At 40.4% G+C, this 14,525-nt stretch overlaps 1 protein-coding gene across 1 annotated transcript in view; it reads right to left on the reverse strand.

Annotated features, from left to right (window-relative positions):
* The window catches only part of adcy2b (adenylate cyclase 2b (brain)), a 360,789-nt gene that overhangs the window by 92,914 nt on the left and 253,350 nt on the right, over positions 1–14,525 (reverse strand). The gene's annotated exons all lie outside the window — the stretch shown is intronic.

Raw genomic sequence — 14,525 nt, forward strand, 5'->3', positions numbered from 1 at the left:
AAGACAGTTTAGCAAATGTTTATTAGGCCCACGTCCTCAACTGCAAAAAGATTTTGGCCACTTGTCTGATTGAGTTTCATATTCCCGTCTAAATAACACCCAGAGTTAAATCTATCTTACATGTAAACTTGGTTGGTTAACATTAATGTTCAGTTCATTTTGGAGATTCTTCTTCATAGATCTGCAAAACCACAGATGAAAAAAGGCAACAAGCTGATGTTACAAACACTGGAAAGGAGTGATGCTGCTGGTCTCGCGCCGTTGAAGGTTCATCACCATTTAAAAGGAACATGTCCACACAATTTATAGGATCTTATCAAGGGCTGCCACCACGGCCTCCCTGCAGCAGATGGACATCTCCTGTTTATGAGCATGTCGGGTTGCCGTGACAACAGCCGCCATGACGACCAGGCCGCTCATCTCTCCGAGGGGACCACACAGCATCCTTTCCCGCTGCACGCGACCCTGGTGCTCCATCTTTTCATTACTTCAGACTCCCTTTCTTTTTTTTATTTCCTGTTTGCTCTCTATATTTAGTCTTTTCATGCTGAGGAGTGGGCGCTCCGCCAATCCCATCAGCTTCAGAGATAACGCTGATGTGTGTCGTGGGAAAGATATATTGGACACCAGGAGGTCACTGCTGCATTTATAAGATTGCTTCATATTATAGAAAAGAAAACAAACAGCACCTTCTTATCCATTTATTAATGCACTCAACAGTTCAACATATTTATATCTGTCACGCAAAATAGATTACAATTAAAAATCCATCCATAGACACATAAAAAATGTACTGTATAACTATATCTGTTTATCTTATTATCTCAGTTAATTGTTATTATAGTTTCAATTTCCGTTATATGATTCAAGTGGAAAATTTGAAAATAATATTTAAACTAAAATAAACTATACATGAAACAATTCAATGTTATTAAATTTCCTTTAAATTACAGTACAAAAAAAACAAAAACTTATTTCTTTAAATTAACAACTGCATGATTTAATGTATTGATGTTCATTATTAGCAAAACATTATTGCACCAAATGTCAGAAAATACATTTGATTTCTTTAGTCTTCAATTTTTGGTTGTGGCTTACATATTTTATTTTCTGATTGATTATGGATCCAAAGCATCTGTTGAACATGGGGCTGCATCGGCAAAATCAGGATGGATGAGAAAAATACATTATCGCAACAACGACAGGAGTTTTCAAACTTCCAACCAAATCCTGATAAAAAACTTTTTAATGTCCTCTTCTTTGTAAAGAAAACAATGCGACCGGTTTAGTGCCGCTCGGATAATTCCTACCTTCTATCAGGGATGTCGGAGAAAGAGGATGAGCGGCTGGTAATTGGACAGCATGAATAGGCAGACAACATAAGAGAGGGCCGATCGAAGTAAGAAACAATTTCTGTGCACAAGAAAGAGCGTGAGCTGTTGTCGGTCAATGAAGAACAAACGAGGGGAAAAGACGCTGCTTTCTGGCGTTTCTATTAAATGGATGGGAGCATGAAAAGATAAAAAGAGTTCTGAGATGCAGAGAGAGCTGCAGGGGTAAAGCGAGAGTTCTTCAGCTCCAGGTGTGTTAAGTGAACTATACATGGTGTGTATAATTCACAAGTCTAGGCTTAAGTGGCTGCTGCTTTTTATCTTTGATGTTTGCTGCCGACTTCCATCCACTTTAATCTGGAAGACTTTTATCCCTCAATCTTACGAACCCATTTTTATTAGTGAGATCTGAACGCTGGAATATTCCATCGCACTTTCTGCTTCCAATTCTCAACTCGTCGCTGCATCGGGTTTAAAGTCTTGGCTTTTAACTCAAATGAAAAGTGAATGTTAGAAAGAAGTGGAGCCCAACTTCCATTTATCTGTCCTTGAGGTCTGACTGTTTTTCTCGAACTATAAGGATAACACAGTATGGCTCCTTCATCAGTGGCTTTCTGCTGACTTTTACTTTGAAAAATTGATGAGGAAGTTATAAAATCGTGGTAACTTTACAAGACTTAAAGCAACAATATGGAATATTTTCAGGTTGTTTTTATACCCGTGCTGTGATTGGTCAAGCATCAAAGTTTGTCACCGCACATCATTAATGCTGGAAGTCTCCACCTCCAATGACTCATTGTATAAACAAAGCGGGGGTCTGATTACAGCTGGCTGGAGGAGGAGCGAAGCCATTATTACGCTGAAATTTCAGACGGGGGGGGAGAACTTTATAAAGTAATAACTTCAAAACGTTCCACAACATTGCAGTTACACTGTTCGGACTCCGGGCGAGCTAGAAACAATATTTTAAAGCTTATATAGTGCTGCTTTAAGAAGTTAGTTGTTAGAAATACTTATGTCTGTTTGACAAACCTTTTTGTGTCTTAATGTACATTCAATTATATCTGTAGATTAAAATATTTTAAGTAGTAAAAGATCTACATATTGTAAGTGGTCGTGTTTTGATAGTTTTCTCTGTCTATTTGATATTTGAAAATCCATCATCAATATATATATTATATACTTGTAAAACAAGAATCAAATATCACAACAAACCATTTACTTAATCACACAAAAACATGTTATTGCTTTTTGTATTGCTTTAGCTTGAATAGACAAGTGAAAACTATTTTTCATCAGTAGATTCATATTTTTCTCAATTTTGACAAACTAGAAAAAAAGCTCCCTCGTTATTATTATTGAACTTCTTTTTGTGAGTTTCTCTTGTTTTAAATGAAGCTTATTACCAAATGATTTGCAGTTGTCAGTTAAGGTGCATATTGTTTTTACTTCTAGCTGTGTTGAATACTGAAAAAAACGTCTCTAAAGCCACAGACCTTGTGCTAAAATGTGCCATTAGTTGATTTCAGTGATTATTTATCGAATTTTAAATGGATAGAATTATGTATTATTCCATATTTATCGATTAATTATGCCTGTTTTTGTGTTCTACTGTGTGTTTGTGTCTTATTTATACAATATTTAAAACTTGTATGTAGTACAAACTGAATAACTCATTACAAAAACATTATCTTGCAGCAGAAACAGATATATTAAAGTAAAGTATTTTCGATAGTAGTTTTTGTACACAGTGTTTCCTGCCCTCTAGTGTACACATTTGTCAGGTTTTTCTCGTGTGTTTTTGATTATGTAATCCAGCAGTTGCTTGTGTGTGTTGTGCATTGTTGTGTGGACATAGTGAGGGAAATCTTGTGTGTTCGATTTAACCTAATCCCACTCACGACGCTCACACATCTCTGGACTTATCTGCTGTCAAATAATTGTTGCTCGCGTCTGGTTTGTGTCTTTTTTTGTGTCCGTGCATGTGAGTCAACTAAATTAATAGCACTCTAAAAGCAGCTGTCGCTCCACTACCACACACAGATTGCTGCAACACACACTGCTGAGATAAAGCTGCAGCTTTGCCAGGCCTTAATCCGTTTTTTCCTCTGCCTCGTGCACGCGCCTCGAGCTGCATTAGCACTTAATATGCTGTCTGTCTCTGCTGAATGGCACTAAAACAGCCTTTTCATTGAAGAGCTCACCTCCGCGAGTGATCAGTCAGCGCCGCCCCAGATGTAAAAAGCTGGAGAGAAACACTTCTTTGCTCTTCACTCACATTTAAGCTAATCACCCTCTGAGCGCGCTCATGAATTACACATCCGTCCCGATCACGACAACAAACGGATCGATTTCAGCCTCGGCTTGTTGTTAAATCCAAGACGGGTCTGACGAAGACCAGCTTGAGTTTCCTGAGATGATGTACGGTTCAAATATTCATCCTCCCTCAGAAGCAGAAAGAAAGATGGGCTTGTGTGTAAAAATGACAGTTTGAGGTTATATTCACCTGCAGACGCCTCGGAAACTCTCCTTCATGCTCTATATTTCACCATCATTTCATTTTTAATCACACACCTTACACGAGAGTGAGCTCCAGGAATCTGCTATTGTGTTCCACACGCTCCTGCTGAACCGATAAACAAACCTTGGAGTTTTTTGGATTCTCGCCAGGATGCTGTTGAGAAAAATAAGAGTATTTTTTTTTTAAGAATGCCTCTCACTGTTCATGTCCTTGAGTCAGCAGAGGAGTCGTGTTTTGTCTGGTTGGTAACAAAATACCTTCTAACCTGTCGGTTTGAATGAGCTGCAAGGACAACTTTTTGACCCAGGCTTGTTCAACTGCGGCTCTTTCAACAGGCAATGTAAGATTTATTGACGAATGGACTTTTACATTAAGCTAATTTCACAGGCATTCTGATGTATCTTTAGTGTCATCATATATGCACCGTCGACCAGGAGAATTACACGAGGAGACACATAGCTGTTGCTATTACAATACCAAAGTGCTAAATTATTTATAACAATGTTTATCCACAGGCTGGACTTCCTCAGAACATCTGGCCCTCAGGAAAAAGCTCGGTAAATCAGGGGTGGGCAATTCAAATTCTTCAAGGGCCACATTATATTCTGTGAATGTTGTTAAAAAAAGGACATTTGTCGTTAGGCCGGGACTTTTATTAAGCTAAATAAGCTGCAATGTTATTCTTAGGGTTAGGTTTAGGTTTAGGGTTAGGGTTGGAGTAAGGGTTAGGGTTAGAGTTAGGGTAAGGGTAAGGGTTAGGGTTAGGGTTAGGATTAGGGTTTAGGGTTAGGGTTAGGGTTACGGTTACGGTTACGGTTAGGGTTAGGGTCAGAGTTAGGGTTAGGGTCAGGCTTAGGGAATTGAATATTGTGAGAACGCCAACAGGAATGAGAGGGTTAGAGTAAGGGTTAGGGTGAGGGTAAGGGTTAGGGTTAGGGTTAGGGTTAGGGTTAGGGTTAGGGTTAGGGTTAGGGTTAGGGTTAGGGTTTAGGGTTAAGGTTAGGGTTAGGGTTAGGGTTAGGGTTAGAGTTAGGGTTAGGGTTAGAGTTAGGGTCAGGGTCAGGGTCAAATAATTTAATATTGTGAGAATGCCAACAGGAATTAGAGGGTTAGGGTTAGGGTTAGGATTAGGGTTTAGGGTTAGGGTTACGGTTACGGTTACGGTTACGGTTACGGTTAGGGTTAGGGTCAGAGTTAGGGTTAGGGTCAGGCTTAGGGAATTGAATATTGTGAGAACGCCAACAGGAATGAGAGGGTTAGAGTAAGGGTTAGGGTGAGGGTAAGGGTTAGGGTTAGGGTTAGGGTTAGGGTTAGGGTTAGGGTTAGGGTTAGGGTTAGGGTTAGGGTTTAGGGTTAAGGTTAGGGTTAGGGTTAGGGTTAGGGTTAGAGTTAGGGTTAGGGTTAGAGTTAGGGTCAGGGTCAGGGTCAAATAATTTAATATTGTGAGAATGCCAACAGGAATTAGAGGGTTAGGGTTAGGGTTATAGTTAGAGTTATAGTTAGAGTTAGAGTTAGAGTTAGAGTTAGGGTTAGGGTTATTCTATTCTTTTCATTTACCCTTCGGTCCGTGCCCCCAAACTAAAGACCCTCAGCACTCTGACTTCAAAGAGAAATTCTGTCCATGAAAGTTGTAAACAGAAGCAGTAAACAGCAGCCCTGACGTAGTTGAGTGTGATTAGCACAGGCTAGGCATAGTTAAAAAAACATGCATGAACTGGTAGAGCACCTCCAATAAACATTTGAAGACCCTGCTGATGGTTAAGAGCTATTAGAAAGTACCACAAACGGGTTGTAAACATCTCTGTTACTCTTGAATCCAAAGTTTGACTTCCAATATTTACTGCAGCAACCTCAGCGCCTGGTGATAGCTGAACTGACTTTAAGGTCCTCTGAGTCTCCCTCTTCAGTAGAAGGATAGTTACTGGGATTAAACTACACATCCTCACAGAGCTTTATTTCCACTCTCCAATAATGTGATGTCACTGTCAACTTTAGACTGTTCTGCTTAACCCACCTGTTCATCAAGAATGTCTTCATGGCGACTGAAAGTCCTCTTTCCCGTGCAAGTTTTTTTTAATGCCACAGCTACACTCAGCCTGGTGGTACCTGTCTTCACCCCTGGCTTTCCACAGAGCACCTTCTTTTTCAGCTTGATGACAACCATCACCAAGAGGCCTCAGGCTGCCACCACGACAGGTACTCATTTACTAATGATCACTATTTAAGGGAGCTACCAAAAGTGCTCAGGAACATTTCCCATTCGGACTCATGCTTCTTTCAGTTTATAGTTAATGCTCTGCAGGGGGTCGTGGTTCCTTGCTGTGTGGACCTCTACCAATTCCCTTCCAAAGTTTAATTAAAAAGGGAAACAGATGAGCGTTGTTATTGTGAAAATTATGAATCTGTTAATTTCAAAAAAGCAGCCCCTCAATTCGGGAAACACTGTGAGCCAGTATCACTTTCCAAAAAAAGTCATGAGCTTTTAAATTGTCTCAAGTTGGGCGGAAAGGGCTTCCAAAAACACAGGCTCTGTTCTCCAAACATCTATTGGTCTATCGTATTTTTATTAACGTTCATCAGTTGGACCATTGTCCTTTAACCAATCTACTCTGTTTGCCTTCATACCACCAACCCAATAGTCTCCACATCTCCCTGGTCACCTTCCTTTTCCACTCAACAGAAATATCCCAAAGAGATGGTAAAAGCGTTACAAAGTTTTTTCCCTTTAAAGTCAAACACCGTCGTCATACATGTTCATATTTCTCCGAGTGGAAGTTTGTTGTTCTTATCTGCTGCTCTACATACCAGTGGGTGGTCATGTAATATGCAGTTGACTGTTGTGGAGACTGACTCCTCGCGTCGATGTGGCATGAGTCACTGAGACTCAGCCTGCCTTCGCAGATTAATCATCCAAAATGATTTAAGAGTCATTTTGACGGGAGGGAGTTTCGGGCTCTAAGACTCGCTGAATATTCTGTGTTTAATATCGCCGTGCTGTTTATTCAAATCCATCTTCTGTACGATGCAGAGCTCAGGCAGCTCGACCAGTCCTCTGTGAGATACGAGCGCTGAACTGTGACTGAGAGTGGTTTCTGTGGCTTTTAGCATCTTCCAGATTTTTAAAAATGCATGAAAATCTCCATATAGCAGCAGTATTCAAAGAAGTGTGTCTCTGAGTGGGAAAACAAGGATAGAGTTTTTTCTGTGCTGTTGAGAAGTGCTGAAGCACGTGACAGTGGTTCCCAGACTCTTTCATTTCATACAGGTCAACACATGGGTGTCTGTGGGTATTGTCTTTCTTCCAATTTAAACCTTAAAGTTGCTGCCAAATCAATACAAAGCAAAGTTTGTGTGTGTGATATCAACTATATGAGTGAAAAGGCTGTGATGGTCAGAACTCATCTCGCTTTAAAGCATTAGTTCACCCAAAATTCAAATGTCACTCATTTTATACTCACCCTCATGTCGACTAAGGGTTAGGATTATTTTCATAGTAATCCGTTCGTTTTCAGAGCTATAGGCAAAAATGTAAATCCATTGGAATGTAGTGACTTTTGCTCGGTTGTCAATCGGATTAATTTTTGACCAAAAATGAATGGACAACTAATGTGAAACTCAGCTCTCCTGACTCAATCACATGTTTCAAATGTTGACCTCTTCCTTTCCAAGTTGCAGCAAGTCTCTCATAATGACCATGTTTTGAAGTTATTACTTTAGAAAGTTCTCCACCGACCAAAATCTCGCTGAACGAAAGGTTACGAGAGCGAAGTCCATTATGACGTAACAATGGCTTCACTCCTCCTCCAGCCAGCTGTAATCACGCCTGCTCTGTTTATACAACGAGTCCCTTGGAGGTGGAGACTTCCAGGATTGATGACATGCCATGATAAACCTTGTTGCTTGACCAATCACAGCGGAGTGGGTGTGGTTATGAAAAACAACATTTAAACCAGAAACACAGCAAATTTTCTACTGTAAATATTTCAATGAAAAGAGAGTTTAGTACAAACACATACTGATGAGTACAATATAGTCTAAGATCTATTTAAAAGACACTTGAATCAACACATTAGTTTCCCTTCAAAGGTGCCCTTTCTATCGTTTCTGGACTCATTCTTTCATCGTCATCGCGTTGAGGAACGAGTGAGAGAGGAGAGGCAGCCAAGCAGCGTCTCAGCTGGGAATGAGAAACTGTTTCTTTTTTTTCTACAGTTTGAAGGCAACCAAGTGTAAGTCAAACAGTATTAAAAAATAGTGGGTCGACAACTATTTTCGACATGAAAGACGTGTTATATAATTCCACATGAAAGATTTGACGATACTAAAAGTTTTGCAACAGATTTAAACTTGGGGGGGAGGGGGGGGTTAGGTTCAAAGCAGGTTTTGAAAAGTAAAGTATCTGAAAAGTACGGGAATTTAATTAACTTTTAAACTACCGGAGGATCTCGTCTTTTCTTTTTATCCGAGCATCTGAGGGAGTGATGTAAGACAAGGAGATGTTCTAGAGGGAAATAGCAGGAGCTGGGAAAGGGTGAAGGGTCTTAAAGGGGTAGGGGACAAATGAGGGAAGAGAGACGAATGAGGAAGCGTGAGAGAAAGCCGGCTACATGTGTGTGTGTGTGGAAGTGTGTGTGTGTGTGTGGGGGGGGGGGGGGGGTGCACGGCGGGCACAAGGCTTTATTTAGTGCATGCCTGCAGGTGTTGCCTGGTAACAGAAAGGAAACAGATAGTGGGAAGAGTGTTAGAGAGCATATCTTTTTTCAAACTTTCCCTTTTGTCCTTGACGTCTCGTCTCTCTAAATCCCGGAGTACACACAAAAAAAACAAAAAAAAACAGACTCACACGAATCCAAACACACAGAGAAATTGTCATTGTTTCCTCAGACGCCCACAGACGTCACCCTCCATCCCTCATTAGCAGTCCGGACCACTGCTCTCCTCCGGTCAGGAAGAGGAAGGGCAGGAATAAAGTGACAAAGTAGAAATTCTGGCGAATCGACATATTTCTAGCGGGATACACTTAAAAAAAAAAAAAATCACTAAGGATTGTTGCCATGGCATTTGTTGCTCCGTAACTGTTTCTCACCTCTGTCGGTTCATAGCTCCAAGTGGTTTCATCACCAGGACTTGCTCCACTTGATGGCTACTAATTAGTCTTTTTTCACATCTCCTGCCACGCTAAAGAGCCTAGCACACGCGTGTGGACGGCGGCTCGATAAATCAGCTCGATGTGCTTTCGTAACTCCGGGTCCCTTCTGTGCATTGATCAAGGGCAGATGAAGGACGCGGAGGACGCGCGTCGGCGGTGCAATAAAGTGAATCGCCTCAGGCAAAGGCTTAAAGATATCAATTTGATACAAAAAGTATCAGGTGTAAATCAAATTATTCGAATCCTCGCTGATGGGTTTAATGGTCTATAGAAGGGTGTTAAGCCGGGACTACCATTTCGCCCTTAATGTCCGGCCAAAATATTAACGCACTCCCACAACTGCTGATGCTCGACCGATGATTATGTTCACGGATGCGTGTCTCGGGCGACCAGAGCGGAGGATGTGCTCTGAATTTAAACAGCGTCTCTCTCTCTTCCTATTCTTTCATTTACCCTTCGGTCCGTGCCCCCTGCTTCCCACTCGACGAAAAGAAACTCCATCTTCCTAAAAATTAGCATTTCGCGTCAGCGTGTCTCCTCAGCCATCCTCACTCGGCGGCCTCAGTCACCAGCAGCTCTGATTGAATTAATCATCGCCGCACATGCGCACACACATAAGCCGGGTGACAAATGAATTAGACACAAAACACTGTCTGTCTTCTCGGAGAGAGCAGCTGAAGCCACTGAAGCAGGCTAAAAATACATTTTCCCACATGCACTGTGCCATATCAAATATTTATAGTCAACGCCAGTCTTTGTGTCTTCACTAATGCACACACGCAGATGCCAAATGAAGGCGGATCTGTGATGTGAATTCATTTACACCCTCGTTAGAAAAGAGTGGGCGGCAGAGTCGGGACCAGCAAGGGGTTGAATCACAGCGATAAACTCACTGTGGCATCTGTATCTATGGGCGACAAGATGCTGGTGCCTTTTTTATTGGGTGAAATCCATCTTTAAGAACTGGTCCTCCATTATTGATACCTCTTTTACTGGTCCTCCTTCAGAAGGCTGTAAACTCCAAAACCATATATCGTATTTTTCGGACTCCAGGGCGCTGTTAAAACCCTTTAATCAAATAATATGGTATTACTCTCTGAGGCTCCATAGTGTTAGTCTGCGGGACTTCTTAGTATTACTCTGTGCGGTTCCTTAGTGTTAATATACGAGGCTCCGTAGTATTACTACACGAGGCTCTGTAGTATTACTTCATGACGCTCCATAGTATTTCTACACAAGGATCCGTAGTATTACTACACGATGCTCCGTAGTATTACTACGCGAAGCTCCGTAGTATAAGAACACGAGGCTCCGTAGTATTACTACACGACTCTCCGTAGTATTACTACACGACGCTCCAATGTATTACTACACGGGGCTCCATAGTATTACTACACAACATCCCGTAGTATTACTACACAAGGCTCCGTAGTATTACTACACAAAGCTCTATAGTATTACTACATGAGGCTCCGTAGTATTACTACACAATGCACTGTAGCATTACTACACGAGGCTCCGTAGCATTACTACATGACGCTCCGTAGTATTACTACACGAGGCTCCGTAGTATTACCACATGAGGCTCCGTAGTATTACTACACAACACTCCGTAGTATTACTACATGAGGCTCCATAGTATTACTACACAACGCTCCGTAGTATTACTACAAAAGGCTCCGTAGTATTACTACACAAGACTCTGTAGTATTACAACACGGTGCTCCGTTGTATTACTACATGAGGCTCCGTTGTATTACTACATGACGCTCCGTAGTATTACTACATGAGGCTCCGTAGTATTAGTACACAAGGCTCTGTATTAATAGTCTGTGCGGCTCTGTACTATAACTATGGGACACACCATATTATTACTCTGCTAGTGTCCAAAGTATTACTTTGAAAAGCTCCTTAGTACCACTCTGCCAGGCTTTGTAGTATTACTCTGAGAGGCTCTGTACTATTATAACTATGGGAGACACCGTAGTGTTTCTCCGATGGGCTACAAAGTTTTACTTTTTGGAACTTCCTTAGTATCACTCTGTGAGGCCCCATTGTATTACTCCATAAGGCTTCGTAGTATTATTCTGCGAGGGTTCATAGTATTAATCTGTGATGCTACAAAGTACTACTGTGCAAGGCTCCGTACTATAACTACTCTAGACTGTAGTATTATTCCGAAGGAATTCGTAATGTTACTCAGGAAGCTACTGACTACAAAGTAATACTATGAAGCCACACAGTGGTTAATTAGCCTTATAATAATGAGGAGGATATGACATCATTAGCACAAATGTATCAGACATCAATGTGGTCACACAAATAGTATTTGAACTGGATTTTAGTACGGACAAATCCAAAAACCAGTGCCCTGCCTAAACCAGACTCCGGTATTGTACGGTTGTGTGTCTTGATGGCCAATTTAAAGGTGAAAAACATGTCCCAAAAAAAAAATGTTTACTCATGTTTCAAATGGTTGGCAAGAGACAGGAAAACACAAGTAAGACACAATAAGGGAAACATTTTTTTTTTCATGTCACTGTTAAATAAATGTGTCATTGCAGATATAAATAGATAAAGAGTGTATATACAAACTCATAATAAACAGAATACATTTTCATAAATAAAACATGTATTTGAGACAAAATGTCTTCATATTCCCATTATGAGAAGGAAAAATATGTTTTTTTCCCCTCATATTATTCACACTGATGCTCATCCAAACACAGAGTGACATGGATGTAGCGACTGTTGGAGACTCACTCTGTGCATTGAACATCAATGATTAATAGATGCTCCTGCAGAGAAGAAATCAACATTTGTGCTTCACACGTCGTCCCATCTAGACGTGGAGGCACATTTTCCATTCAAATATTTGTAAATATTTATCAACCCATGTGCGGTCTCAAATGTGTCAAGCACCCTGCAGCTCAGACATGCCTGGGAAGAATCTTGGGTGGCATGTATGTCGTCCACGCAGAAGCCTCAGCAGAATTGTGAGCATTGAAAAAGACAGACATAGATCACGGCTGGTGTTTTTAGTGCTGAAGAAATCTATAATTCAACATAGGCTTTTTGATGGCTTCTCCTTAGAGGATTGTACTCCACTGGCTTTTCTTCTCTGACCCTCTAATGGCCTCTCTCTGCCTGTACCGATCCTTCTGACATTCTCCATTGATCAGCCGCTGGATCTACGCTTGTGAGGGCAACTGTCACATCTATGTGTGTGTGTGTGTGTGTGTGTGTGTGTGTGTGTGTGTGTGTGTGTGTGTGTGTGTTCCAGAAGCGACACCCAGAAGGAACCTTCATAAAGGTAATAACATTGAAGATCTTTCAGATACCTTTGTGTTTCTTCATAAAATCATTGGAATGTCTTCTTTTTTTTTAAAATAGATTAATGTTGTGTCTTTCACATATCGTCAGTGCAACCCAAATGTCTGTTTGACGACACTAATTCAGTGTGTCTTCAGTTTTACTTGGTTTATTTGTATTATTTATATAACTAGCTAGCTACAAGCTACTTTGTAGCTGGCGCAAACAGCCAGGTTGACAGGCAGAACATGACATCACCGTCACAAGAGGGATGTTTAGGTAGAACGTTTAACATGGTGATCCAAAGATCAAGGCATGTTTGCATGTTGTGTCTTAAGGGTAAATGTTGTGAACATATTTGATTGGCAGCCCCTGCTTTGAAACCAATGATCTAGAAATTAAGATACATTCATCTTATGAACAGTCAGCTCGCATTTTAAGGTATTTGAAAAAGTGTATTAGTGGTAAAAATCGACCATAAAAATATGCTGATTTCGAAAATGCGTTGGAGGTAGACTGAACGAAAACTGATCGACCTTTTAAAGGTCAGAGCAACCTTAGACAAACCATGTTTTGTCTACATTATGCTTACTTAAATATTTGCCTAAACGAGAGACAAAAGTGACAAAACACATACAAAATAAATAAACAATTTTTGATCTTCTTTCCACCGGAGAAATAAACTATTTAAACATGTTTCTGCTCACACAACCGATCTTTCATGTGTTCCAATGTCAACGGATCAGATCAGGCCTCGATGTTATCTGTACGTTCAGCACAGTCATCAAAATGTCCCTGGCTGTCTCTGATCTAATGTTTGCTGTGCTAATGAGCAGGAACATCAACCAGAGGAAAACACAAGAGCTCAGGGATCAATTAATCGGGTCTAGCTTGTAATGACGGCAGCATTCTGTGTGTGTTTGTCGATCGTTTGTGTTGCACCTGAAACCTGCTAATGCAGGAGAAGCCTGATGAAGTATTTGCCCGCTGATGATTTATAGATTTTAACTCTTCACTTTCAGACATATTTAATCATTTCTTTTGGCCGGACGCTCAATATAAGATCAACGGCAATTATATGTGTGATCTCCCAAGAAGACCGTTCTTCTGGCGCACTAGTACAGAATTATTCTGAATTTTTCAGAATTTATTTTGTACCAATGGATATTTGCCACATCTTTAAAGAGCCTTTAAAATATTTCTTCAAATATGGCCCCTCTACTCAGTAAAATTAAAATGGTGAAATTTGAAGTGATTTTTATTGAATTACTTGAATTTTGTTTAATCACCTTTGAATAGCCACTCCAGAATGTCACCAAAAGACCATCACATTACCAATGTGTTCAATTCTCTCAGACAATCTGATTCACATGACGCGTAGTATTACTACACGAGGCAATGTAGTATTACAACACACCCATTCCCAGTTACAAATACTTATTTTGGAGTAATTAGGATGCTATTGATTTTAGTTTATGTATATTCTCTCATGGTACTTGCACTGAATAAGGGGTAAATACAATTTATTATTAATAATTTATTTATTTGCTGCAAATATTGGCTTCGTAGTATTACTACATGACGCTCCGTAGTATTACAACACAAGGCGTGTAGTATTACTACACGAGGCTGAGTAGTATACTACACAAGGCTCCGTAGTATTACTACACAACACTCCGTAGTATACTACATGACGCGCCGTAGTATTACTACACGAGGCTCCATAGTTTTACTACATGACGCTGTGTAGTTTTACTACATGCCGCTTTCCCTCTTATCTACTCTTGAGCTGTTTGTGGAGTAAAAGATCACCTTCTAGCGTTGTAGGAGATGAAACCTTTATCTCCTTTACTTCAAAACTCAATTTTGCCCATCTCTGCAGTGGGTAACAACAACAAATGTTCAAAACAGGGCAAACTAGGACACTGAGAGGGAAGAAAAAGCTACTTTAAATTTGAGTCAGCATCTTCAGCAAGGAGGCCCAGACTCTCCTTTCCAGTGGGAACTGGTATAAATTCAAGATACTAGTAAATGGGTCGGTTTGTTCATTAAGACGCATTTCTGCATGTTTTTAACTGGTTTAGATGGTTGTTCTAGATTATATATTTCACTTGTACTTTGGACTGATAGGTCAAAACAACAACAACACCATAATAACTGATTATTAACAGGCAATAAAGACATAATTAAAGATGTATTTTGGTCAAAACTA

This window comes from Callionymus lyra, chromosome 3, assembly GCF_982586985.1.
Source record: "Callionymus lyra chromosome 3, fCalLyr1.hap1.1, whole genome shotgun sequence".
Classification (NCBI taxonomy): Eukaryota; Metazoa; Chordata; class Actinopteri; order Syngnathiformes; family Callionymidae; genus Callionymus; species Callionymus lyra.